Below are 27,485 nucleotides of genomic sequence, written 5' to 3'. Positions count from 1 at the left end.
ATCACCACAGGCTGACATTATTTCTATTATTATTTTAAATGAAGCAACACATTCAGGAATAAACCATAAGACACCATAGTTTTTAGATTTTATGGTGGTTCTTATTATTATAACTATTACATTTTTATACCACCTCATAGCCAAAGCTCTCTGGGCGGTTTACAAAGATTAAAAACGTTAAAAATACAATATGCAATAAACATACCTTTATGTTTATTTATTCCTGTTGCCGTTGGTCATTTTGTATTGTATTTTGTTCTTTTAACTGTTCGTAATCCACCCAGAGAACATTTATTAGTGACTGGATGAAAAATATAATAAATAAATAAATAAATTTATATTTCTAAATAAATTAATTAATAAATAAATACCACGAAATCCTTACCCTATGAGAGCCCAGCCTGAAGGAAAGAAGAGAAATGGCGGTGACCCCAAAGGATGCATAACCATTTCTAGGTAGTCATATATGGGTTGAATTAATCGGGGGGGGGGGGTTCACCCCTAGCTGCATAATAAAGGGCATTGTGCTATTGTTTTACCACACACTCAGATAATCCAAATTTAGTGCAACACTGCAAACTTTAGATAATGGGTTCAACAGAAGCGTAGTATGTGATGCAGCTGGGGTGGCTACTTATAAATCACCCAAAAAGAAGAAATGCATCACCAAAAAGAGGACACAGATTTGTATAGATTTTGTGTGTGCTAATTTATATGTATAGATGCAAATTTGGAAATAATTATTATACTTTAAACAGAAATACAGTACTTCTCACCATAGTGTAGAATAATGTGACCAGTATGCTTACCTACCGTCCAGGTGCTAACTGCTGATGGGCAACAGTTCCTGTGGTTGTTTATCTTTAATCTGGAATTGAACAGGGCAGCCTTTCAAACAGAGGACAGCCCTCTGTGAAAGAGGACACATGGCCACCCTAGCCCACTGCATCCTAAACAGTCAGGAACTAAAAGATGCAGATTGCTGAGTAGAGGAAACACAAAAAGAAGATATCCAAGAAGGGACTGATTAAGAAGTGGACATGCACACAGTCAAATTAGTGGCATGCTGAAATATTTTTCTAAATGATCAAAAATGGTAACAATAAGGTTAATGCCTGTTTTGCCAACTACTGACTTTAGCTTTAAGTATCCCAGAAGCAAGGCACTTTGGGAAACAAGACAAAAGGTCTGGTATACACTGTACAGACATACTAGTAGTATTTATTAGAACAAATTATGTGAAAATTGGCTGAGGTGTTTATTCCTTGCTATGATTTTAGTTGTTTTCTTTGTTGGTTGATTTTATTGTTTTCACTGTGCATTTTAATTTGTTTTGTACATACATGGGGTTTTATTTTGCAAGTCATGCATAAGGGTCCCCTGCTATGGCCATAAACTGGGATAAACTGTAAATATTATAATACAACATAATACGAAATCTTGATAAAATATTTATTACAGCACAGGTGCTGGACCAGCTTTATGATCAAAAATTCCTTCCCTTCCCCTTCTCTCCCTGATCCCCTTCAAAAGTAACAGAATGATCAAAAAGTCTCTGCTGGTTAATTACCCCTCCGTTTGATCAGCCATAGACACCATCAGCAGAAATCCATGCTGACACCTCCCTGTTAGAACACCCTGTTGATCCCGTGGGGAAGCTGACATTCCTCAAAGCTCATTAGTGGTTTAACAGCAAAAATATGATAATCCCAAGTCCAGGATTTTGATTTTGATTTTAAGAAAGAAAGAAAAAAATGTGATTGATTTCCCTCCTCCCGGCCTGTTGGTTCACCTGGGGGTGACATATCAACAGCTTAGATTATGTTTCAGCAAGCAATGCGCAGCTGTGCTAGGAGAGTGTGAGCAGCTTCCTCCGGGGGGGGGGGGGGGGACTATTAAGCACCAAACATGCCATGCAAGATGAGGCCCCTACTTGTCAAGATTCCCATTTTTCCTTGCTGGGATAGCATCTCAGTGCCCTGTTCTATACATGAGGCACTGAACAAGTGACAGCATGGGCTTGAGACACAGATTACATATCATTCTGAGTGTCACAGCCCCTGACTCCTCTGTTCAAGCTGCAAACATTAATGCTTTTAGCTCAGGAGGTTCCTAGCATGTTGGTCAAAGAACGGTCACACTTAACACTCATTCCTTCTAATTGATGGGCCTATTAAGGCCCACTTTATAGCTGGGCAGCTATTCAGGAAACAGGTCTCAGTGTCATTGCTGATAGCTCACAAAAACATCTAGCTCAGCGCGCCGCCGTAGGGAAAGGGAAAGCAAATACGAAAAAATAAGATTGCCTACAGAGCCTCCTCAACAATCTGGGCCCAACATAAGAGATTGCTTCCACCACTCTGTTCTTTTACAACCTTTAAGATGGATCAGATACTCTCTCTTAAGTATATCTTCTATAAAGAATGTGGAGCAAGACGTTCTCAGAGGCTGCCCTTCAACTTTGGAAATCTCTTCCCCTGGAGCCTGTCTAATGCCCGGGCCTGTGCATGTTCCAGAGACGGCGTAAGGCATTTTTATTCAAACAGACATGTGGCGACATGCAGGGAACTGGTTAAAGCCACACACACACCCCACATGGGCCCTGATCCATATATATATATATATATATATATATACACACACACACACACACACACACACACGTGCACGCACACACGTGCACGCACACCAGAATACTAGGCAAGCATCCTCGTTGCAACTGCAGGACAGCCCAATTAATATTGCCTCCTGGTGTCCTCCCTTTGCCCAATGAGTCAGGGCTCAGGGGCAGAACCATGCTTTCTGGACTTCTGGCTATCCCCTGTGCCTGTCAGCAGTTGTACAAGCAGTAATAGGGAATCCAGGTGTGCTCTCTTGTCTCTGTCTTTATATCAGCAGAGGAAAGGAGAATCGATACTGCAATTGGTCTTCCTTTCTCAGTTAGGCATCTAATGGTGGATGCATCCAACCAGCGGCTTAATTGTCCAAAGCACACTTCAGGTCTTCTCGCAGCAGAATAGTGTGCCCTGGCAGACAATTCGGGAATGCCTTAGGTGAAGAGAAAGGACATAACATACCCATGGTTTACACAGGACTACTGTACCTCAGTTTCAGCTGCTACAGAACGGACAGGTGGCATTAGCAAAGATACTCGTTCAAATAACCATGTCAAGTTTTTTTTAAAAAGGTTGCTGACAAAAGAATGTTATCTGTTCCATAGTGATATCTCATTCTTAACTTTCCTGGGTGCTTAAAACAGGAAGGGGGCATTAAAAAGTCCAGTCTTAAGATGGTTGCACCAACAAATAAATGCTGAGGATGGCACACACCCGCTCATGCACTGGTGCAAAAATCACAAAAGACCATGTGCAACAGAGGACTCTATTGCTGTTTAGGATGGAAGTGTGAGTTAAAACAGACTAGAAGCCGTTTTAAAAGGATACGAAAACCCCATGCTCTATTCATACCACTTTGTGCTAATCAGCATAACGGGGTGTCAGGGGAAAGTTCACTTTTAATATCCCAGCGAGAAACTCACAATGGGCTTGTTCTTTCACTCTGGAATTTTGCCCACAAAGAAAGATTAAAAGAGGCACCTCCCAAACGGCTGGGATGTATACTGCATTGTTGCTGCTGCAGCCTCAACACGAACGATTCCCTGGAATTCCACTCAGAGCCCAGTGCACAAGAATAAAACTTGAAGGCCCAAAGGATTATCCCTGCTGGAACATGTTATGAAAGCAGATCCATTTCCCTCAGTCTCAGCTTCACATTCCCTCCCATACCTTCCACATAAATTAGTGGTTTAAAAAGATGTTAACTCAGCATCAACAGATAGGTAGATGGGCTTACAAATTTCTATCCTTATATTGCATCTAAGAATTAAATAATGGAAGAAGAGTTGGCTAGTTAACTTTGCCTTCATTCAGGTAAAAAAAATTGATGCATTTGTTTTGATAGCTTTTGAGAGATCAGTGATGGTCAAAATATGGGTCAGATTTTTAAAAACTATTGAGGGAGTTATTTTGCTTGCAAAGAGTTTGAAATTAAGGTCTATTGCTATGATTCTAAAAGTGTACCCCCTCCCTCACCCTTTCAACTACATTTTGATACCATTCTGTTTTCACAAGCGAACAGCAGCATGTTCAGCTTCTCTTTAAATCAAAAGAGGCTCAGCTGTCACTCCAGGGCAAACCTAGCGCTAGTTTAAATTTTTCTCCTGATAAGCGCAGAAATCCTGTATAGTTTCCATTCTACAGAGAATGGTTAACCACTGTGACAAGCTGGTAAGGGAGAGGATTCAACTGTGCATCCCTTTTACAGATTTCTGACTCAAGACTTGAAAGATTAGACCCTAAAAGATACAGCATCAGCAAAATCAGCAGTGGGGGGCAGGGACAAGGACAGACCAAAGATGTTTCTGCACTGAAGCTGCAGCAAACCCATTTTCTGTGGGTGTATGCCAGAGTTTCCTACAGGAAACATTTAAAGTGTGGACATCATACATTTTAAACTCTCATGTAGACATGCCTGATAACCCTGATTACACTGGGTGTGCAGATACCGATATGTCAATGACACTTTGTGTTTGCTCTAGGAAACACTGGTGTACCACCAGTGCACCCACATCAACTATGACTGTGAAGGGCCACCCTCAGATTATAACAGAACAGTGCTGCAGATTCGGGGGGGGGGGGGCATTGCGATTCTAAAAATGGACTAAACACATTCTAAAAGAGATAAGAGAACTGCTAGTAGATAGGCTTCTTTCTCATGCTGAAACTGGGGACAAGAAAGAAAACGGACTCAAGAGAGATCTCACTGTACAACGTTCATTTAAAATCTTCCCAGTTCATTCCACTACTAGGTGGTCTAGCATCTTATAGAATCATAGGGTTGGAAGGGGCCTACAAGACCATCGAGTCCAACCCCCTGCTCAGTGCAGGAAGCCTGATTCCCGGGTGGTCTCCCATCCAACTACTAACCAGGGCTGACCCAGCTTAGCTTCCGAGATCAGACGAGATCGGGCTTACTGCCAATCTATTTTAGAGTGCCTTGCCAGAGTGGTGAATTGATTTACGGTTTATGTGGCCTGAACTAATTTCATCTGCCTGATTTATTCATGTCATATACTGGGATGTCCTTTTCAATCTCTGAAAAGTATAAATGAATCTGTATGCTTAATAAATGTAACTGTGCCATTAATTGGAGGGGGGAAATGCACGTAAGAGTAGCCTAAACTACTTAACTTTCTCTCTTTCTCCATCAGTGCAGAATCAAGCCATCTCCTAGTGTTATGCCAGACCTATGCACAGGCCAGGAAGTCTCTTCTGCTGATGACGATTCAAAGGTCAAAGGCCCTGAGGCTCCCTGACTCCAGCACTCAAACCCCCGAAGAGGCCACACCAGGCCCTTCAGCAATAGCGGTGCCTGAGGCACCCACGGACAGGTCTGTGATGAAGCTATCTTGCCCGTAGAGTCTGAGAGGGAGGCCAAGGGGCCGCCAAACCCTAGGGAGCATCAGCACCAATAGGGGCAGGTGGCCTCCCATTAACGAAACACAAGCCCGAGGGCCCAGAGAACCCAGAGTCCTCCGGAGTAAGAGGGCTCTTTGGAAGTAGGAGGACTCCTCAAGGGTGGGGGACTCCTCAGGAGCAGGGAGCCTGGAGGACTGGGCATATGGTTTGCAGGCGGGTCTGGGCAGGGCTCTGAAAATCAGCCTACATAAACCTTCAGTTCTGATCTATCTACCACTGGGGCAACACAGGTCCTCTCTGTAACCTAGGTGCCTGGTGAACTGCGCATGTTTCTGATTCTATTGCCTTGTTCCTGAATAGTGGAGGTGTCAAACATAGACATGGTTGGACACCTGCTGTGGGCTCATCTCCAGCAGGGGCCCATGGACAAGAGCCCCCTGGAGTTGCTGCTCCTTTTCAGCAATATTTTCAGCAATATGTTGCTGCAACATATTTGTTCGCCTGCTTCTCGCTCTGGGAGAGAGGAGCAGTGGCTGCCACTGCCTACTTGCTCTCTGCCTGTCAAGGGGACGCATGGTAGCGAGGAGGAGACATGGCAGCTGGTGACAATGGTAGTGAGAGCATAGACTCACTGAGGGAGGAGGGCCAGTGAGGGTGTCTTGCCAAAGGGTCCTCAAAACCTGGAGTTGGCACTGTTCTGAGACTGCTTTCCCTTGGCCTTCTGTGTTTGACCTTGGCTTTGCTGAGCAGCCCTGCTGACTGACCTTCCAGGTTTGATCAGCCTCTGTATTGTGTTTTGGCTGGGCTTGCCAGATTGTATTTTGGTTGGCCCTGTCACCTAAGACGGCCTGTGACTCCCCAGGGCCTAACCAGCCTGTAGTGAAGTCTGACTTAGCTTCTCCATTACAGTCCATTTGGGGGCTGGGTGTGGACTGTCCTCAAGCAGGGCACCCAGTTCTTCCAATGACATAGTTCAGAAATGAAGCAAGGCAGAGTTATTACTTCCATAGAAGTGGGGTAAAAGGGGGCAGAGCATGTAATTTATTTAATGTGTATTATGTATCTGTAGTCCACTTCAGACACCCTTTGACCGAGAAAGAGTGGTAAGAAAGGACTCTCTGAACGCCATTAAAAGGGTAGAGAATCTGGATTGGGTTTGTGAGAATAAGGTAACTAATCAGGAATTAGAAACACAGAGTAACATACTGTGTACATCACTAACAGCTTAGGGTGCAGTCCTATGCATCTTTAGACAGAAAAAAGGGCTACAGCTCCCAGTATGCCCCAGCCAGCATGGAGTTGTAGGCCTTTCTTCTGTCTAAACATGCATAGGATTGTGCCCTTAAACACTTAGCAGTTAAAATCATTATGAGAATCACTTTGGATTCAGTGTTCTTGCAAACATGACTTGGGACCAAAAATATAGAATGGCAGTTCTACTGTGGCTTGTGGTGACTTTTTAAACTACATTTGTTAATCCCATGGGCATGAGGACACATTCCCATTAATAAGGTCCTGGATCCTTGTTAGGGCATGCTCTTGGATTTCCCCTATTTCAACTTAACTTTTTTAATATGTATGCAGTCGCTTCCAAAAAGTGATCCCATAAGCAAGAAAGGTTACCTTCTGAGACATCCTTGGTGATGGTGTGAGAACAGCCAATGTGAGATGTTGTAGATGCATCTCCTGTATACAACTGCATGGCTGGGCTTTTAAACCAGTTTAAGACAAGGTGGGATTTATCCATCACATAAGCAAAGCCATCACCTTTCCCACAGCCACTTTAAACATCCTGAACCAATTCTATTCCTGTCAGGACGATATATACGCTGGCTCTGTTGCCTGCTGGAATGAATAAAGATTCTGATTTTAAAAACCAGAAAAAGGTAAGAGAGAGAAGTTTGAGACCATAACTCTCCTGTAAGACCCTCCTCTGAGAGCACAAAGGACTGGGGTGGAGTTCATCAGCCTCACCTCTCACATCTGGTTGTGCTTAAAATTCATGTAGCTAATGGGGGAGGGCTGGTTGCCTTGAAGAAAAGGGAAAGGAAAGGAAAAAAGCTCAGCACATGGATGAAGCAGAATGCTGGAGCCAGGGGCCCTTTAGGTAGAGATGAGAACCCCAAAAGCAACAGTACTTAAAGAAGGAAAAATGCACTTAACAAAGACCAAAAGAAGGGGGGGATCCCAACATTGCATGTTAGTCTCCCAGCATATGGCCAGCTTGTGCTGCATTGATGGCTCTTAAAGTAAATCTTTACTGCTCAGCTTAAAATAGGAAGTCTGACTGGCCTGCACTTGTTCCTTTTAGAACAGCTTAATATTCAAGGATCTGCAGATGAAACTTCTCATGGGGTGGGGATAAATACAATCATCTGCTACTTTCTGTGTATTACGCAGTGGTAAAAGGCACAGGAATGGGGACTGGTAAAATGTGGTAGAACACAAACCAGTGGCAGAACAGTTTTTCCTCTCCCCCTGCAGCCCCCCACATGCTCTCCCAAATCTGCTCCAGAGTCTTCTTGCAGGGGGGAGGAGAGCAAAGAGAAGTCATACTGCATGAGTGGAAGCCCACTCACCTGACATTGGATTTAATCCTGTGTGTGTGTGTAGATAGATATAATATGCTTTTAGAAAAGTTGTCAAGACACATTTTTAACTTAACGTTTACAATTGTTTTTAATGTTTTCATTGTTGGTTTATTTCTAATGTTTTATTATATTCTTTTTATTGTTTTTGATTTGTTGTATACTGTCTAGGTGGTTTCTGTTGAAAGGTGATCTCAAAATGCCATAAATAAGTGAGGTCTGTGACTAATAATTAACGATAAAATTGTATGACTAAATCTCATACAATTAGGGAGCAATCCTATCGGGACAGGCATCCATCTCTGAACTCGGAGGTGCATGCCTATCCAATGCATGGTGGGAGGAGTGGGGAGGAGATCCTCTCCTCCTTGCTCTAGCCGCCCTGCATTTGCAGCTAGATGGTCAGGCTCAGCTGTCTAGCTGCAGGACGTCAGAGCATGGGGTGGGGAGTCCGGACGACACATAGGAAGCATTGTACTGGCACTTCCACACTCCACGCCCCCTTTTGCCCTGCTCGGTGCTGCTCCTATGAGCCCAGAGCCCGTGGACAATCCGCGCCGCCTATGAGGTGGCAGGGGAGGGGGCAGGGAGGTGGTTCCCCGGGAACCGACCTTGGAGTGCAGGCTCCAAAGTCAGTTCCTGGAAACCGAACAACCCTATGGCCATCTAGCCACTATCTAGCAGCCATAGGATTGAGCCCTTAATAAACTAAATTTCTGTAATTGGGTGACAGCCTTAGCTAGACAGGCAGACATGCACTAATGCACACACACATATACATGCACCCACACATAATACCTGCCCCTTAAGGGCTTGGGGTGTGAGTGGCAGGAGCACATGATGGAGAGAGAGGAGAGTGGAAGGCAGGCTTGAAACAGTGGGCCAGTTCACACTACATGAAATTACCCTTGCTTGTCGTGACATCCAGGCCTGGTGAGGTTGGGTGGTTAACAAACCACCCAGCAACCCTAGCACAGGCCATGGGTTCAGGGTGGTTTGTTAACCACCCCAACCAACCACCCTTGCCAGGTTCAGACATTACGACAAGTTGCGCCTGGCAAGGGCAGTTATGTAAACTGGGCCGGCACACACAGGGTGGTTAACAAGCCACTGCAGCTTATTAACCACCCTCGTGAACCAGGTCAGTGGTTGGTGCTGGGCTTGAGGAAGGAAAAGAGGAGGGAGAAGTGGTTGAAGAAGAAGAAGAGTAGGCACCAGCAGCTGAGCAAAAAAGTGCAGCTGAGGAGGAAGTTCAGGAAAGGCAACAGTGTGGTGAAGAAGAGGCAGATAGAGCAGCCCAGCTAGAGAAGAAAGGTGAACCTACATAACAGAAACTGCTGGCAACAACAGACTGAAGGAATTGGGACAAGCAACTGTTGCTGACCTTACAACAGAAACACTGCACTTTGTAGTGAACTGCAGTCCGAAGTTAGTTGTTCATATTTGGTTTAAGTTATACTATAAGTTCTATTTGTTTTTAAATTAACATTTTTTAACTAAAATATGGTTAAGTAAATACGGTTACATATTTAGTAGCTTGTCTTTGGAATGATTGGAAATCTGCCCCTTATCTTAACTCTAGAAACCTGAGATACATATAGATAGGCCTAGATTATCTGTCACCCAATAAAAGACATTTTAGTTGGTTAACGGTATGAGTTTTAGTCAATTGGTAAATTAGTAGGTTGACTTGGCATTAACAGCTCACTTTGTTATTAGATGCTGCACAAATGCGTGGCAGCAGGCATCATCTCAGAAGAGACATCCCCACCCTTCTATCAAACACACGAGGGGATGCTTCTTCTGCCATGTTTACCCCATCTGCAGTTTTTATAAGTTTTTATACAGTTTTTATACAATTTTTAAGATGTAAAATCTGCTGCTTGATAGGAGTCACCCTTTTAGTTTATCAGACTGTTTTAAATCAACCAACCACTGGGTTAAATCCAGGATCTGCCTTCCGAGAGAGGAAGGGCTCTGCTCACACAGGGGTCCTTCCTCTGATTTCAGGGGGATCCCTGCTCCCCCCACACACACCACAGCTCACTCCATTCAGCAAGGTCTCCTGCTTCTCTGTGTAGCATTTTCAGGGGGCTGGAGGGGCTGCCATGTGAATGACGGGATGGGGAAGTCCACTTCCATCAGCACAGTTAATCATCATAAATTTAAATCCAACCCATAGTGTTTAATTGACTTAGGACACAATGCTATACATGTTTAGACAGAAAAAAAGCCCTACAAGTTCCAGCTAGCCATACTGGCTGGGTAATGCTGAGACTTGTAGGACTTTTTTCTGTCTACACATGCATAGGATTGCACCCTGGAAGGAGCGGCTAGATGGCCATAGGATATCTTGTTTTCTGGGAACTGACCTCCCCCCACTTCCATGCTGCCTCAGAGGCAGTGTGGAAGAGCCCCGTCCTCCGTGCTCGCAAGAGGAGTGTGGAACGGCCCCAGAGGGGTGTGTCCAGGGGCATTCCAGGGTGGGGAGGGCGGAAATGCCTGTACAACACATCCAATCTGTCATACAGCAGCCTCCTCCCCCACTCCATCCTCCTGCAGCTGGACAGCCGCAATCGGCTGTCTAGCTGAAAATGCAGGGCAGGAGAAGTGCGGAGGTAATGATCCCCTCCATGCTTCTCCTGCCCTGCATTGGAGAGGCAGTCGCCCCCGAGTTAGGAGGCAGCCGCCTATCTGGATATGATTGCATCCTAAACCCACTTATAAGGGAGTAAGTCCCCTTTGAACTTAGTGGGCCTTACTTCTGAGGAAACCGGAATATTGCAAATGATGCTGTCCAATCCCAGTTTGTGATTTCCATGCATTGGTCACAATTGGCATACACACACCTAAATGTACAATGTAATCAAATAAAAGGGAGGCAATTCATCTTTGAGTGGTAGCTTCAGTTTTGCCTTGCAGTTTTGTAGTGCCCCTGTCCATTGTGATGTTATTGCAGTGCAAATAAGAAGGGAAGGTATTGCACATGCACACACACACAAAACCCACTTCTTGCCCAGGTATGATAGTATGGTAACAGAAGGCTAAAGTGTAAGCCACAGAGAGTTCCAGAAGCCTGAGGGAGGAATGTGGGTATGTGTGAAAGGAATGATTCTGAAGACATGGCCTGTGATAAGAGTTACAGGGAGAGTGGCCTGGTATCTTTGAATCCCTGGCTGACAAATCTAAAAAAAAAGTTCTCAAAGTGGGTCACCTTCATTTCTGAGGAATAACCTGCCTGGCTGAGCCACTGGGAGTAAGGCCACAAAGCTACATAACAGCACTCCTGCAGAGGTCCTGTGTGTTGTGAGGCTGGCGCCAGCCTGAAACTGAACTGTTAAAGCAAGGGCTTCCCCATGCATGACAGTGCCAAGACTGAGGGCTGGGATGGACCTCCACTAAAGGGGAACATGTTCGGAGGACAGTCCTCTACTTGAAGGGCTGTCCAGACCAAGTCCAGTTTAAAGACAACCTAAGAAGGGAGAGCAACAGAGGCTTAGAAGTTACCCATCAACCATTAGTACCTGGACAGCAGACAGCAGGCACACGGATCATTCTCCTACTATGGTGAGACGCATCGTATTTCTGTTTAACTTATACTAAATATTTCTAAAATTGCACCTATATGTATAAATTAGCAGTTGCAGATTTTATGCAATCCTGTGTCTTTTGTCCTCTTTTCTGTTGCTGTCAACCATGCTAGCTGGAGATGATAGGAGCTGTAGTCCGACATACCTGGAGGGCACTAGGTTGGAGAAGGCTGGGCTAGCATCACGCACTGAGATGCTGGAGATGCCCTCTTCAAACGCTCACAGTGGAGCCCTGACATTCAAAAAGGGGTTCTAGGGCTAAGCTCCCTGGGTTTTATTGTAAGCTAAATAATCTTTGCTTTAAAAGGAGGGTTTCTCCTTTTAAAGCAAAGAACCAGATCACATGTTTCTACTGTAGGCTGACCACATATTTTCTGTTATCTTTGAAGGACGTTTGTGTGTCTGAAATCATGCAGTAAACATATGCCCTGGAGCCTCAGCCACTTGCGCCCCTTTGTATGTTTCATTTTTCCAGAATTTCCTTCAAACGTAAAAGACAAGACACACTGTCAGCTCATGGTAGAAATGTGTTGTCCTACCCCTCCTGTAATGTGAAGAGAGACAGATGATGCTTTATTTTCATGCCTTATAATTGCAGGCATCTTGACTTTTTGTTGACAGTTTTGCCAGTGTTTAGATGAACGGAAACAGCTGAAAATATGACCGCTGCATATTATTCAGCTTGCAAAGGTAACTACAGGGGAGGCCAGCTCCCTTTTATGACAGCCCCTCTCTCAGAAGGTTATTGGGGGTAGGGGGGTCATGAATTGGCTAACATTGGGAAGAGACAGGGACCAGGGCTTTTAGAGTTCATTAAGGAGCGCCTTCACTTTTCCTCCATAATTTGAGCATGGGTCTTGGCAGAGGCAGGAGGCAGCTGGATGGGTCAGCACCAGGAAGGTATGTGTCTGCTGACAGGCATACGGCCGCTGACTGGTTGGCTTAGGCCTATGACAGGAGCACACCCATTTCACACACCATGCTGCAAGCTAGACAGCAGCTACCATTAACTCAGCAAGGGTGGGGGGGCCTGCTCTCCTTTGATTGCTGCTCTGCAGCTGATTATTGCCCACAACACCACCTCGCCTCACTGGCTGCCACTGAATGAAAGCAGTGCCAGCATGAGAAGTTTACAGAACTGGCTTCTCACTTTGAATGCAGGGTTGTCTCAAGGCAAAAGCTATCTGCCACTTCCAAAGACACTTCTCACAATTTTCATCGTGCACCAGAGTGTGCAGCACACGCTTACATCTGGGCATGCTGAAACAGAAAGTCTCCCTTAGGTCCACAATTCTTTTATTATAGTTAATTTTTTATTATAAATTTAAACAAAACCAAAAAAAGAGAAAAAAGAATGTAATGTAACTACATGATTTAAATGTATCCATTTCAATTGATATATATGAAATGTGTAGGTAGGTAGACAGACAAACAGACAGACAGACAGACAGACAGACAGATGGATGATAGGCAGGCAGGCAGGCAGGCAGGCAGATGAAAATACAGCTTTCTAGAAAGAGAAAATTATGAATAAACTTCAACTAAAGGTTCACAGTTCTAGGCTGGATTTATTACTTTGCAGATCTGAAGCCTCTTCACCTTCCCTTCTTATGAAATTAAGGACTGGTGATCCTGGGAGATATTATTTATTACATTTATGCAGCACTTTCCACCATAAAAAGCTGACTCAAAGTGACTTACACCAACAAATACAAAAATCCATAATTCATATAACAGAAAAAAATACAATCAATACAAATCGTAATTGGCACAAGAATAAAAATAAATGCCTTAAAAACATTATCTAACTACAATACAAAAAGTTTTCATCCACAGTACACAAATTCCCACCCACCTAGAATTAATACCCCCAAAACAGCCCACGACAACTGTGCCATAACTGATGTACTTATTTTCCCAGGAATTTGGACATCTTCACCTGGTGCCAAAAAGAATATTATCAGCTCCAAGCAAGCATTCTTGGGGAGAGCATTCCATACATGTGGGGCTATCACAAGAAAGACCAGTTTCTGAATTGCATCTCTTGAGATTCAGAGGGGGCACACAGAGATGTCCTGTGTGCCCCCTCTGAATCCTTGATGTATTGGGGTTCCAAGCCATGTAGGACTTTATAGGTTAAATCACCACTTTAAATTTGGCCCAGAAACAAATTGGCAACTAGTGCAGGCGAGTTGGATTGATATGTTCACATCACCTAGTCCCAGTCAATAACCTGGATGCCAAATTCTGCACTAGCTTCAGTTTCTGAACAGTCTTCAAAGGCAGCCCAACATACAATGCATTGCAGTCACATAGCTTAGAGGTTACCAGAGCACAGACCACTGACACCAGGCTATTTCCATCCAGAAACAGTCACAGCTGGGCTACCAACTGAAGCTGGTAGAAGGCACTCTGTGCCACAGAGGCCACCTGATCCTCCAATGACAATCATGGATCCAGAAGTACCCCCAAGCCCCACATATGCACCTTCAGGGGAAGTTACCTGATCCAGAGCCAGTGGCATTTCCCCCATCTGGACAGAGGAACCACCTACGAGCAGAGCCTCAGTCTCGTCTGGATTGATCCTCAGTTTATTAACTCTCATCCAGTCTATTACTGAGGTCAGACATCAGTTCAGCACATCCACCATCACACCTGCCTGAGATGAAAAGGGGAAGTACAATTGCATTCCATCAGCATAGTAATAAAATGCACCCGAAAACTCTGGATGGCCCCACTCAATGGTTTCATGTAGATGTTAAACAGCATGGGGGATAGAATCAACCCCTGCAGAACCCCACACTAAAGGCTCCATGGGGCTGAGCAATAACCCCCAAGCACCACCCTCTGGAAACAACTGTTCAGGAAGGAGTGGAACCACCACAAAGCAATGCCCCCAATTCCCAACTTGAATAGCTGTTCCAGAAGGAAACCACAATCAATGGTATTGAATGCTGCCAAGACATCAAGGAGTATCAACAGGGACACACTCCCCCATCTCTCTCCTGACATAGGTCATCACATGGTGACCGAGCCAGTCTCAGTACCAAAACCGGGCCTGGACCCCAATTGAAGTGGATCCAGAAAATCAGTCTCATCCGAGAGTATCTGGATCTGGTCAGTGATCACCTGCTCAAGGATGTTGTCCAGGAAGGGGACCTGTGAAACTAAGATTGTTCATATCTTCTAGATCCAGGGAGGGCTTCTTAAGGAGTGGTCGTACCACTGCTTCATTCAGGTGGCCCAGGAGCACTCCTCTGGCAAGGAGGCATTGATCACCTCCCTGGCCCAACTAGCTGTTGCTTCCCTGTTTGTTTCACCAGCCACAGCAAGCAAGGATCCAACACACAAGTGGTCACACTTTTCCATCCAAGCATCTTGTCCATGTCCTCCGCATAAACAAGAAGAATCACACAAATATCATTATTGTTATTATCATGATTGCCTCTAAAATGTACTAAAATGCCTCTAAAAATCTTACCCTTTAATGGTCAATTGGCATTTCCAGGGCGGTTTACTAAATGTGCATGTGTATGCACCCCACCCCCTTGCAAAAGAAATGGCAGACTCAAGGGCAAACTCTTGGGATACTCAGCTTCCCCAAAACACGTTCTGTCCTGCACAAACCAGCTGGAATTTTGGAGCAAGATAACTGTGCAGTCAAGAGGGTTTCAATTAAAGATGTGTATCTTCATTTTCCAGTGAATGGCCTGCTTGGCTCATGCATTTAACCTAGAGTGGTCTCTAAATACTAACAGGCAACTTTCCTGTATCAGGCTAGAGCCCGAAGGCAACACAATGGAGTCTTGTTTCTGGTAACTCGAGAAGCCTTATTCCTGGCTCTTTAATTTTAGACTCCAACACACTTGCATTCCTGAGCATTACAATGGCAGATATTTATACCATGGAATGCAGGGCCCAGTGCTAATTTAACAGGCCTGGGGTAACCAAAAGCTGCTCTCCTCACTGGGTTGACACAGAGATAAAACTGGAGCAGGCAAGGTTTATGGGGCTTACAAATCCTGGCATTTGTCCTTTTCTCTCTCCCCTATTTCCCATAAAATGCTGAGCTGACAATCCCTGTAAATTCACTGGCCACCTGAATGGCTAAGGCAGCTGCTGCTAATGAGAAATGTGAAATAGCAGTGAAGCTCAATGGAGGCAAAATTGGAAATGTTGTGGCATGAATGCAAAGCCTAAGGCAAGAGAGAGAAAGATCCTCCATCCTCATGGAGGAGGCATATATGTGCTTGCTTTGCAGGCACAGTAGGTGTTTTGCTGCCTCCTCAGAATTAGGATGGGGGGTCCTTCTAATTGAACAGAGGAGCCCAAATGTCACGGTTATCCACACACATCATTTATTATTAGAGCTTGCCATGACTAGGAAGAACATTTATGTACCTTCTCACATATCCCCCCTTTTTAAAATGTAGGACGATTTCAAACACTTAAAAGAATTTGTATTTGCTATCACTCAAATGGTCTTAGCCCCATTCATTGTCAGTGGTATTATGTTCCACGTGTTTGTATTTATTATTTTCATGTACGACTTTTCTACAAAGGGCACACAAATTGGTCATATAATGGAAAGGGAAGGTACCCTTCCTGCATGAACTAATCAGATGATGATCATCATCATCAGTGGAAGAGACATGCATTCCATTACTGGAGCATGCAACCTACAAATGGGAAACAAAAAACAAATACTAAGAAGTAAAGGCAAGAAACAGACATATTTTTTAAGTGAATTGAGGTTTCACTTCTTTTATCCCACTGTCAGCTTGAGTCAAAAAGATTATGCCAGTTTTTCAAAAGATTGCCGAAGAAAATCTGCAGAACCTGTTTATCAGAGGCAAAAAGTGGGGCACAAGGAATATTCCCTCTTTCAACCCACCAAAAGCAGTATTGTCTGTGTCCAGCCAATGGCAACTGAAATGGTGGAGACATTCACAATGGGCCAGTTTGCACAATCACTGGAGCCCATCATGGCTTATTTAAGCCACGGTGGGTTGTGACACATGCTAGTAGCCATTTTGAATATTCAGCCCCCAGCAGGGGGTTGCCATGGTTTGTCATGTCATCCAAACCCAGGCAGCAGGGGTTGTTTGAGGGTTAAACAAAACTCAAATAACCGTAGGGTTAAGAGAGGAGACTGTATGAGAAGCAAGAGGAGAGAATTTGCTTTTTGTGTAGGCATTTCATCAAACTCATGCCAAGGAACTAGGGCTTTCCACCATGACATCTCCCAGTATGTTTTCAAACAATAGGAGGAACAGAGCACCACACCTCTGTACAGGGCAACCAGTACCTCCCATATTTGTAGACTCTTAATGAAGACAGATGAAACATTCAAAGAGGAGTCACAATAGGTTCCTCACCCCTTGTGTGAGAGCAGCTTCTTTTCAGCTTTGCAATTTGCATGACAGATGTATTTTCACACTGGGTCTGACATCAGCCTTGTACCTCCTCCCATGTTTTGAGCAGGCTGCCTACATTTTTTATATTTTAAAGCATCATATATGTTTCCCCATTTATATGGTCATCCTTCCCTGTGATTTTTTTAAAGGAAACATTTTAATAACAATTGCAAAACTCTTGGGTCTAGGGAAGAGGTGGCTTTGTGACATCACAGGCAACAGCTAATCAGCTCCATCCACAGGAGGCTTTTGATGTAAATTTGCAGAGCCATTTGGTTGTTGTTTTTTTCAGAGCTTGACCCTGGAGAGGGAAAGATAGTTGATGTTGACATTTGTATTTATGTTTTATTTGAATCTCTTTCTCTCTGTTTTTGTTTTGGGTAAGTCGAATAAAATTGGGGGACAGGGGAGGATTAAAGATGGTGAAGGTGTCTCCAAATAAGTTCCACAAATGTTCCCTCTCTCTCCACACTTTATGTAAACTGTTCTCGGTCAGGTTTAACAGTCCAAGACATAAATAAAGATAATATAGTTGGCCTGGTGATGTAACTTAGTGAGCATCTCTCATGAACATGTAACCATAGCATTGCTCAAGTTTGATTGACTGTCCAGTATAGGAAGACTTCAGATAACCTTCGGACATTGTCAGGTTGTAGAATGTACTGATGTTTTATTTTTGGCTCCTTAATACAGACCTGGAGTGGTGTGTATTATAGGAAAACCTCTCCAATTTCCCTCCACTTGTAATTAACGCCTCAGTAACTGAGAGAAGTAACATTTACAATGTGACAGACCTGGTTTGAAAACACACATACATTCTTCTGCCCTTGAGCAATCCACCCTGCAAGTTTCTGCAAATTCACACGATGATTGGGAAAAGCTAGGTACACTGGGCAACCATTGGCTAGTACATGTGATGTCACCATAACCAAAACTGGAACTTTCCTTAAATGGTGTGAGATCCTACATCCTACTCAGCAGAAGGTATATCTCCTGAGCCCTCTTCTTTGTCCTCACAATACTGCTACTGCTTCTCCCCACCCCCATGCCCCCACACAGCAATTTTGCAACTGTTGTTCATACATGTTATTTCTGTATAATGAAAAATGGATATGTATGTGAATGTTTCATCTTAACTTTTTTTTTTTTAGCTGCTGCAAAGGGCCCACCTGAAGCACAAGGGGAGGAGCAAGGCTGATAGCGAAATCAGTGGTTGACTTGCAAGAAATATACCTGCACAAGACAAGTCATGAAGCCAGCCTCACACCATGAGATAAAAATAATAATCCACTAAGCGCATTTAAGTATTTGAAGTCTGCCTTCCCACTGAGGCTGCCCTGAGACTTCTAGGCCCAGCTAGGATTAACTAGAAGGCAATATGCCCCCTCCTGAATATTACCAGTGCTGGTGGAGGCTGAGATTAGTTTTGAGAGGAGGCATTATTATGACACTTCATGACCTTGGGCTCTGGCTGCAGCTGCAGTTTTATGAGCTTAATATACGAAATGGTCTTTGTGATCAAGCTAATGTCCTGGCTTCACTAACTCCACCCCTCCCTTTTACGCTGCTCTCAGCAATCTGAGCAAACGGCCACAATAAGGCAGCAGTGGGTGCTGCAGATGGCTCGCTGTAAGCAGAATACCCAAATAAACCAGTGGCAGACCTCAGCATGACCATGACTTGCAGTGCATCATGTTACCCTGGGATGCTTCCGTAGCACTGCCAAGGGATTCAAGCTGGATCAGGGCCCCATAAATAAGCACTAAGGGGCAGGTCATATAGCACATGTGTTACATCGCTCTAATCTCAGCCATATGATCACAGGCTACTGCCAGTTAGATATATTCTGGCTTCAAGCCTGTGGCTGATGGTTGCTCTTGCATTTCACAGAAACATCCTTTCATCTGTTGTTTACCTAAGCCGATACTTCCCACACACACATACGTCCGTACTCCCAAGAATGGCATCCACTGTGTTGGCAATCAGTTTTACAATCTGTCCCATGGTGGGCCCCCATAGTTAGGGAGCTACACGTGCATCGTGCACTTTCTCCACTCAGCACTGCCCAGAACTGCTTGAGCTTAACATTACATATGCTTGTATTGCTACATCTGTTATCTTGCTCTTGCCTTTCCTCCAAGGAACTCAGGATGAAGCTTCAGGACCTCGACCACCTTGTAAACTAGGCTAGGTTGAAAAACAGTGACTTGCCCAGTGCTATCTACTAAGCTTCATGACTGGGCGAAGGTTTTAATGGCATTTCCTACATCCAGTCCCAATGTTCTAACCCAGGGGCAGGCAACCTGGTGCCCTCCAGATGTATTAAACTATTTCTTGGCCATTGGCCATGCTGGCTGTGGCTGATGGGAGTTGTAATCCAAAACATCTAGAGGGTACCAGGTTGGCTGCCCTTGCTTCTAGAAAGGTGTTGGGCAACTTGTGGCCTTCCAGATGTTTTGGCCTATGTCTCCCATCAGCCCTAGCCAGCATGGCCAAAGGTGAGGGATGATGGGAGTTGTAGCAACTACAACTCCCATCATCCCTCACCTTTGGCCATGCTGGTGTTTGGACTAGCCATCCAAACACCTGGATGGCCACACACTGCTCTCCTGTTTCTAGGCGCTGCACTACATATATTCTCAACAGCTAAGCCAGCAGTCTGGAATCTGTTTTGAATTCTAGGGTTCAGGCCTTGGAAGTTATGAGATAGTACTAAAAAAGACTATGTGTTGAACATGTGTAGAGTGCATGCTCAGTGTGTGCATCACCGTTCATTGGCCATAACCAACCTTGATGGATGTAGGATGTCATGGTAGTGCTTTCGGGTCAAAGGCTGGGCTTCAAGATAGGCTAGCCTTGGAATCTTTCTTCGTTAGAAATTTTAACCACAGACTATTATGCTCCAATGTGTATCTCAGCATGCTAATCCAGAGCTGTGACAGTGGCACTGATTACAGGGATAGTGATGATGTCTGTCTTGTGGTGATTTGGCAGGCAAAGTCTTTACTATTCTAAAAATCACTGGCTCCGTAACACTACCAGCATTGCACACTATTGTAATACACTGAGCTGCGGATGGTGGTGGTGGAGAAAATGCCATCTACTTTATGAATAAATACAGCTCAAAACTGACTTTGCGTTGAGCACTGTGGGATGAATTTTGGCTACAAAGTCAGTAGAGGCAAAACTAGTTACAGAACAAGCCTCACCAAGGTACTCCTGTGGCCCAATGTTTAATTCATGACTAGCTAATTGCTACGTGTACCCTGAGAGTACTAATGCATGCTTCAGAAATGGTAAACTTAGATAAGAGCAAGCAAGGAATCTAATGAGGTTGAAAGCAAAAGACGGTCAGGTCTAAGTAAAATATTTCTGGTCTGTTCCAATTTGTTCAAATGTTAGCCAACGCTGGCAAAGTGGTTGGCAAGAGCAGGAAATGTGCGATTCAACCAGGTGAGGCTAGGAGGCTCCAGCAGGCAGCACAGACCCCACAAATTATCTCCGTTGCAGGGCCACAGTTGTATACAACCCACGTGGGTATGATGGGAAGCCATTCAGGCGCCGGCAAAGAAGTTCAAACTTTTGCCAAGTGCGGGGCAGGCAGCTAATTGAGAGAGGAGCAGCATTAGCAGATAAGGGAAGGGGTCAAAGCCACAAAAGCTAAATCCTTGACCTGTTATTTAAGAGGTCAGGTAGAGCTCAATAGACTACTCCGGGCCAATTCACTCAATTAAAATATTAAAAGTCCAAGTCAGAAGCACAGAGATGGGAGCTAAATCTTGCTTCTGCACACATGGTGTGTGTGTGTGGGGGGGGGGGGGACAGACAAGGATTATGGGAGCATTCCTGGCAGGCAGAGGGGGAAAAGGTGGCAGGGAGGCATACAAGCCATGGGAGGGAATGGGATTTCAAACTACATTGATTTAAAGGTAAAATTCAAAAATTGATGTACTACTATATCACCAGGAGATTATGTTCACTGGAATTTCAGATGGAAACAATGAAATATTATCCAAGTATTAGAAGAGATCTGTCTAATCAAAGCTATGGTTTTCCCAGTAGTAACGTATGGCTGTGAGAGCTGGACTATAAGGAAGGCTGAGCGCCGAAGAATTGATGCTTTCGAACTGTGGTGCTGGAGAAGACTCTTACGAGTCCCCTGGACTGCAAGGAGGGCAAATCAGTCAATCCTAAAGGAAATCAACCCGGAGTGCTCATTGGAAGGACAGATACTGAAGCTGAAGCTCAAATATTTTGGCCACCTAATGCGAAGAGAAAACTCTCTGGAAAAGACCCTGATGCTGGGAAAGACTGAAGGCAAAAGGAGAAGGGGACGGCAGAGGATGAGATGGCTAGATAGCATCACCAATGCAATGAATATGAACTTGAGCACGCTCCGGGAGAGAGCGCAGGACAGGAAGGCCTGGCGTGATATGGTCCATGGGGTCACGAAGAGTCGGACACGACTGAACGACTGAACAACAACAATTGTGTTAGGGAGCACCATTTGTGTGTTAAAGTGTAACACTTTCATGCAGAAAATTTAGGACTGCAAGTTTTCCCCTCTGAGATTAATAGCAGCTCTGGTGGAGCAACTTGAATCGGAGGGAGGTGGCAGAGGGGGAAAGAATTAGACACCCCCACTCCATTCTGCTGTCTACTATGGACCTATCCATATGAGGGAGACCCAGGGCTTTTTTTTTTTTTTTTTTTACAAAAAGAAAAATACATTGAAAGCTCCAAATGTGTCATTTGGCCCTTGTTCCTGCCCAGTTAAACAGTTAAAAGTTTCTATTGATATTGCATTGGAATGTGCCATTTTCTCTCTTGAAAAGGAGAGTTTCATTTTCTGCAGAAAAAAGTCAGGGAACTAAAAACATATTTAAGCAATATAAAATATATAGGAAAACGTTGTTGGAACAGTAGTTTGGGGCAGAAGGAAGATGTTGCAAGGATTGTGTAAGTGAACAGACTGCCGATTAAGAGCACAATATACACAAACATGTGTAGCAAAAGCCCAATGGTTGTTTTTCCTAAGAAAAAACAGCTTCAAGAGAGGAGATAAAGAGGACAAAAGAGGAGACCAATTTGCATGTATAGCTGTGGATGCAAATTTAGAATTATAATTTAAATAGAAATACAATTTCATATTGGGGAAGACTGATCAGGAGACCTGTGTGCCTACCTGTCCAACCTGCCATCCAGGTGCTAAGTATTGGTGGGCAACTCCAGTTCCCCTGCAGCTCTACCTCCTTTCCTTGTCTTAGGCTTTCTTCGCACGGACCTTTTATCCTGCGATTGAGATGGCTCTCTCATGGAAGTTTGAGGGTTCTTTACATGACGCCATGAACCTCCAAGGCATTCCCTGCACTAAATGCTGTTCCATTTTTAAATAGATCACAAATAATAAGCTATTGAATTACCCCGTTTTGTTCTGCTTGGGTTCCCTCCATGAAAAGAAGAAAAGCGACAAGAAGAGGAGCGGGATCAATGAAAGATAACTGAAGACTCAGATACAGGGAGGAGGGGGAAAGGGGAGGGGGAAAAGGAAGCAGGTGAAAAGGGGAGTCGTGATCCTGCATTTAAAACAGACACAAAAAGCCCTATTTTAAATGCAGGATTTTAGGCTGGTGTAGAGATGCCCTTAACCAGACTTGAACTGGGCAGGCCATCAAATAGAGGACACCTTCAAATAAAGGACTGTCCTCTATAAAGTAGGACACCTGGTCACCCTTGGGGTGGAAGTTGCTTAATCCTTTCTCCTTTCACCCCTTCTCTGTTCCAAATCACACACACCCCAGCCACTCCCCCACCCCCACAGGGTTCCACGTGTATATTTGCAAGGGCAAACATGGGGAAAAGCAGCTTGGATGGGACTCACAGGACTGTCAGTTTGGAGCAGAAAAGCTATGGGCAGAGATTAAATACACACACACACTCCTTCCTAAATTCCACTTTCTTCTGGTGCTTTTGCCTGGGAAAATCAAGGTTTCATTCCAAGACCAACCATAATGGTTGTGTAGTTAGAAAGGTATATTCAATGGGTCAGTCATCTTGCACCTGGAAGGCTTGTGTTCAGAGCTCACTCTAGCCGTGGATTCAGTGGGTAGCTCTTTCAGCCGCAGTATTTTCGTTCTTTCTGATTTGATTTGATCCCAGCCTTTCTACCAAGAAAATGGCACTCAAGGTGGCTTATGATCAAATAAAAATTGAATAATAAAACACATTAAACATACAATTAAAAACACACTAATGGCATAAAAACAGCACCCAACCCAACAGCCCACTTACACACAAAAGGCCTGATTGAATAAAAACATATTTGCCCGTTGGCAGGAGTAATGAGAGGGAGCCACCCTACCCTCCTTCAGTAGGGAGTTCCACAGCCTGGGAGTCGCCACCAAGAAAGCCCTCTCCCATCTTGCCACCAAATGTGCCTCTGAAAGCAGTAGGCCTGAGAAGGGCTTCTCCTAAGGATATTTATTTTACAGGTATTCCACCTGTAAAATGGGAATAATGGCCACAATCCCCAGGGTTAAGTTTAGGATGTACAAAGAAATATAATAATGCACTTAGTAATATTAAAAATGCTGTTGTTTGAAATAAGGGTGCTTGCAATTCTAATATAAAACTTACAGTGTCTGTTTTAAATCCTTCCCCAATGTTCCCAGATGACATTTAGGATGATATGCGATAACAATCACAGGGTACAGTGCGCAACAACCTCTTTGTGACTTGTGAATTAGAGATCATAATGCTTTGTCACTTAACACGTAACCTCAGTTTCAGTTTGCCTGAACACATACAACGTGCATGGTGTGGAGATGGGTGAATATTTCTCCCCCTCCAGGCCCAATTCAAGGTGTTGGCATTGACCTTTAAAACCCTATATGCTTCCGGCCTAGTCTATCTTAAGGAGCACCTCCAACAACACCAGGGATGCCACTCAATGAGATGGGCCTTGGAAGGCCTTCTGTCTGTTCCATCAGCCATAACAGCTAGGCTGCTGAGGACTAGGGAGAGGGCCTTTTCTGTGGTGTCCCCAATTTGTGGAATTCCCTCCCTAGTGACCTCTGCCATGCCCCCTCTTTGATGAACTTCCGCCGGGCTTTGAAAACCTGGCTGTTCAGGCGGGCATTGGGGTGGGTTAGGTGTGTGTGGTTTTTAGAGCAATGTTGTTTTGTTCAGTTAATTATGTACATTTGTTGTATTTCATGTTGTTATTTGTATTGTACACCATCTAGAGTGGCCAGATAGATGGCTAATAAATCTAATAAATAAAATTCTAGAACAATTGTCCTGGTCCATAGGATGGAAACAGATGACCCTCTGTGCAGGAACACCCCTTCTCACTGGGGCATCCCTACTGCTATAGCCACATGTTGAGGATCACCCCATACTACGTGGCAATCCCTCACTTCCACGGTAAATCTACACCCTTTTATTTAATATACCCTTTTTCCAAAAGTAGCTGGTCATTAGGCATCAGACAAACAGAACAGAGATACAGTATAATAAACAAAGATAAGTATTACATTAAAAAGAAATAAAACAAGGAAAGCTTACTGTTTAAGATTTCTGTTACTTTAAAAACAAGGTTTCTATGTTATTGCTTTAAAAACAGGGTGTCTGTATTGTTACTGTTAACCCAAATCAGCTGTTATCAGCTGTTACAAGCCCCAGTTCCTAACCCTAACCAAACCCAGAACAATTTCCCTATCAAGCTCCACCCCAGGTAATTCACAGGCCTAGCAATGAGGGCTTGAAAAGCAGTCTTCTCTCTGGTAGGGTTTGACTACTGACAAACACCTTTAAGGCTGTTCACCAGGCTTTCCCTGAAGTCTTCAGTTTGGTCCAGCAGCTGCTCTGTCTTCAGGCCACCACCACTCAGGCTGCAGCTCTTTCCTTTGAAGGCTGCTCCAGGAGTCTTCCTCTCCTCACTTGCAGGCCACCTTCAGCTTCTGCCTCACATGCTCTTAGCTTTCAGCTTGGCTTCCAGGCCTCACAGCTGCTCTTCTTCCTGGCTGATATCTTCCTCAGGCTCCCCAGCCTCTCACAAAAACACCTCCCAACAGACTCTCAGAAGCCTCTGACAGCTCCTTCTATTTGCTCCAGTCAGATCCCTCCAGCCAATCAGCTTTGGTGTGGCCAGCATTTCATCATACCACCTCCATTCAAAGTCAGGACTAGTAGGCCTCCTGAGAATGTTCAGTTATTCTCCAGTCAGATGGTACCAATTTCAATCCTACCTTTCCATATATAAAGACAGAAAACTGGGCTCATCTTCACCTCTCAATGGTAACAGAAACTGCCACTCCACCATCATGCCATATTTACACTATATCTCTCCTCAAGCACAAGCCTCTAGTAAAAGACACACATTTTTCTCATCTACTGTTAATCCCTTCAGTCCTTCAATCACTGAAGGAAAACATAAGTTTACCTCAGTTCCTTCACATCCTTTCTCATCATAAAAAGGTAAAGGTGTCCCCAGCCAGTCGTGTCCGACAATAGAGTGCGGTGCTCATCCCCGTTTCTAAGCCGAAGAGCCAGCGCTGTCCGAAGATGCTTCCGTGGTCATGTGGCTGGCATGACTGAACACCGAGGTGCACGGAACGCTGCTACCTTTCCCGCCGAGGCGGTACCTATTTATCTACTTGCAATTTCTTGCTTTCGAACTGCTAGGTGGGCAGGAGCTGGGACTGAAGACGGGAGCTCACTCCGTCACGCGGCACTCGGGTCTCAAACTGCTGTCCTGCGGACTTTCCGGTCTGCAGTTCAGCGTCTTAACCACTAAGCCACCGCGGCCCCTTTTCTCATCATAAGCCTTTCCTTAGGGCTCCTTCACACTGAGCTTTTATCTTGCGATTGAGATTCCTCCTTCATAGAAATTTGTGGGCTCTTTACATGCCACCGTGACCCTCCAGGGCGTCTCCAGCACTAAATGCTCTTTGTTCCATTTTTAAATAGATCGCAGATAATGAGCTATCAAATTACCCTGTTGTGTTCCGCTTCAGTTTTCTCCATGAAAAGAGTAAAAGTGGCAAGAAGAGGAGCGAGATCAAGATAATGGAAGACTCAGATACAAGGAGAAAGAGGGGAAAAGGGGAGGGGGGAAAGGAAGCACGTGAAAAAGGGAGTCGTGATCCTGCATTTAAAACGAAAGCAGAAAGCCCCATTTTAAATCCAGGATTTTAGGCTGGTGTAGAGATCATAGAATCATAGAATAGTAGGGTTGGAAGGGGCCTACAAGGCCATCGAGTCCAACCCCCTGCTCAATGCAGGAATCCAAGTCAGAGCATCCCTGACAAATGGCTGTCCAGCCTCGTCTTGAAGGCCTCCAGTATGGGAAAGCCCACCACCTCCCCAGGTAATTGGTTCCATTGTCGTATTGCTCTTACAGTCAGGAAGTTTTTCCTGATGTTCAGCCGGAATCTGGCTTCCTGTAACTTGAGCCCATTATTCCGTGTCCTGCACTCTGGGATGATCAAGAAGAGATCCTGACCTTCTTCTCTGTGACAACCTTTCAAGTACTTGAAGAGTGCTATCATATCTCCCCTCAGTCTTCTCTTCTCAAGGCTAAACATGCCCAGTTCTTTTAGTCTCTCTTCATAGGGCTTTGTTTCCAGTCCCCTGATCATCTTTGTTGCCCTCCTCTGAACCCTCTCCAGTTTGTCTGCATCCTTCTTAAAGTGTGGTACCCAGAACTGGACACAGTACTCCAGATGAGGCCTAACCAGTGCTGAGCAGAGGGGAACTAGTACTTCCCGGGATTTGGAAGCTATGCTTCTATTAATGCAGCCCAAAATAGCATTTGCCTTTTTTGCAGCCACATCACATTGTTGACTCATATTCAGCTTGTGATCAACAACTATTTCCAGATCCTTCTCGCTTATAGTGTTGTTGAGCCACGTATCCCCCATCTTGTAACTGTGCATTTGGCTTTTTCCTAGGTGCAGAACTTGGCATTTATCCCTATTCAATGTCATTCTGTTGTTTTCTGCCCAGCGCTCCAGTCTATCCAGATCACTTTGAATTTTGTTTCTGTCTTCCAAAGTATTAGCTATCCCGCCCAATTTTGTGTCATCTGCAAATTTGATCAGCATTCCCTGCACCTCCTCCTCCAAGACATTAATACAAATGTTGAAGAGCACTGGGCCCAGGACTGAGCCCTGCAGTACCCCACTCGTTACCTCTCCCCAGTTTGAGAAGGTCCCATTGATAAGCACTCTTTGAGTCCGATTCTGTAGCCAACTGTGGATCCACCGGATCGTTGTTTCATCTAGCCCACTTTGAGCTAGTTTGCTCATCAGGATATCATGGGGCACTTTGTCGAAAGTTTTGCTGAAGTCGAGGTATATGATGTCTACAGCATTCCCACGGTCTACAAGGGAGGTTACTTGATCAAAAAAT

At 44.6% G+C, this 27,485-nt stretch overlaps 1 protein-coding gene across 1 annotated transcript in view; it reads right to left on the bottom strand.

The window, feature by feature from the left end:
- The window catches only part of FIGNL2 (fidgetin like 2), a 116,681-nt gene that overhangs the window by 74,570 nt on the left and 14,626 nt on the right, over positions 1-27,485 (bottom strand). Inside the window, exon 3 of the mRNA XM_084837137.1 lies at positions 14,159-14,314. The gene's annotated coding sequence lies outside the window, so the exon portion shown is untranslated. The remainder of the gene's footprint in view (positions 1-14,158; positions 14,315-27,485) is intronic.

Source organism: Heloderma suspectum, chromosome 2, assembly GCF_057233095.1.
Source record: "Heloderma suspectum isolate Gila_16-S chromosome 2, 16-S_ref, whole genome shotgun sequence".
In the NCBI taxonomy this organism is placed as follows: domain Eukaryota; kingdom Metazoa; phylum Chordata; class Lepidosauria; order Squamata; family Helodermatidae; genus Heloderma; species Heloderma suspectum.
The sequence above is the reverse complement of the archived record's forward strand: the minus strand, read 5'-3'. Positions and strand labels throughout refer to the sequence as shown.